The following is a 1,937-nucleotide window of genomic DNA, read 5'->3' as shown; positions in this document are numbered from 1 at the left end:
ATGAATTGGATTGGTAAAGAAATGAAAGATTAATTCAATAGTTTTTATTGTTCAACTATCGTATGAACAACTTAATTTTGTCCTGTTTAGTACTTTAAGTACACTCAAATATATTTTCAGATCTCTTCAATATGCGTAATAAAACATATATAAATCTAACTTCAATCTATTAAACTTATTAAACTACAAATACATCAAAAGAATGTCATGGAAGATGTAGGGAAGAAAATAATGTTAGAAATATACTCGTATAAGTAAATGCTTAAAATACCATAAATAAATTATAAGTGGTCTGAACAGATCCAAATTAAATATTATTAGTATCAACAAAGCTTATCAATCGATCTACTTTTGAGTATAAAATTTTTGATTTCTTTGACGTGTTCTTCAACAGCTGATAGTAAGAGTCAAACCATTTGGTTTATCTGCCTTCATCTGCCTCCTGTGAGTTGTTTATACCTTTCGCAAACATTTTTTTGGGATGTAGCCTGGTCACCACAGACCTTCTACAATATTCCCAATAGTTCCCAAGACGCAGTCTTTAATGAACATTTTTGGAAACATATTCTTTTCATTTCGCACTACACAAAACTTAAATACAAAAATTCCGAAATAAAAATTCATACGTCCATACTCAGGTAACGCATACCAGAGACACTCGCAGTTATTTTCTGGATTGGCACTATGATTTCCAAATTTTAACTATATATCCTTATCAAACTTATATGAATTGAGATACAGTATCTTAGCTCAAAATTCACTTTGCTGAAATCCAAAATAAAATCCAAAGGTTTGTTGGGCGAACATTTTATTACTTTATATCAAGAAATTCTTACATTACTAACCTAAAACTAATATGTTTAATAACAAACTGTCAATTATGACTTAATAATTCGATTTGTTCAAAAAAATATATTTTGAAGATTCCACTTTTTGTTTGGTGTCTTCATAAATACAAACTTGGTTCACTTTTTGGTCTAATTAGCTGGCTTCATACAATTACCTCAATCTAATGCAAAACTTACGATTTTTAACCTATAGTTTAGATTCTTTTATCTAATTTGGAGTTTAATAATTTGGCTATATCGCACCCAAATGAGAAGAAATGGTTCGATATGTCTGAAAAAAATGGACTAAAAGTAATTTTTTCGTTTTTAACTTATGGTATCTGAAATACATACCATTTCTCATACTCGTAAAAAGACGTAAACACATTTCTCTTCAGGTTATAATTATCAGCGAAATAATTATCGGATATCAAATTTTTTCCTCTCTTAATAATCCGAATTATCACCTTAAGAGTTGGGCGTGAGTTCGAAGTGAGTGCTGTAAATAGTTTTTGATATGAAATAAATTTATTAGAATATGTAATATAATAAAAATAAAGCATACCTATGACTTTTAGTGGTTGCGCAGACTGGAAGCATTAGATCTAAATTTCAACCACTTCCTGTATAAATTGTAAATAAAACTTAGTAAGCGTAGCTGTCAAAATAACTAATTTATTTAAAATCATATTTACGAATTATTCCAGTCTGCAATCACTCAATTTATCACTTCTTGCGTTTCTTACAGGCCTTGCGCTTTGGCTTAACACATCCTTTCTTCTTCTTCTTCATATTCTTATTCTTATTCTTCTTCACGCACGGACTGCAACCCGCAACTGCATCCCCAAATCTCTCTTCGCTTACCGGTTCCTCCTCGTAAATCGATTTTTCTTCGGCCGTAAACGAAGCCCAAGCTGCGCCTCCGATCCTAGCAGCCTGAACCGCTGTTAGTTGCGGATTGCCGTCGGTAAACTTTTTTAGGAAGTTAAAGAAAGCACTCATTTTTATGTTAATAACCGTATAATAACCCAATAATACTCCGATTATTAAAAAATACTATGAATTTTTAGAGAAGCCAAACTTTGAAACTAACTCCGTATCAAATAAATA

General features: G+C 31.0%; 1 long non-coding RNA gene across 1 annotated transcript; it reads right to left on the bottom strand.

Moving 5' to 3' along the window:
• Positions 1 to 791: 791 nt before the first annotated feature.
• LOC119689760 lies at positions 792 to 1,937 on the bottom strand. Its single transcript, XR_005253477.1, has 4 exons — positions 1,523 to 1,937; positions 1,393 to 1,450; positions 1,182 to 1,326; positions 792 to 1,119 (listed from the first exon to the last, which is right to left on the bottom strand). It is a non-coding gene; the product is annotated as an uncharacterized LOC119689760 (long non-coding RNA).

This window comes from Teleopsis dalmanni, chromosome X, assembly GCF_002237135.1.
Source record: "Teleopsis dalmanni isolate 2A chromosome X, ASM223713v2, whole genome shotgun sequence".
Taxonomy (NCBI): domain Eukaryota; kingdom Metazoa; phylum Arthropoda; class Insecta; order Diptera; family Diopsidae; genus Teleopsis; species Teleopsis dalmanni.
This window is presented reverse-complemented; position numbering and strand designations above follow the sequence as displayed.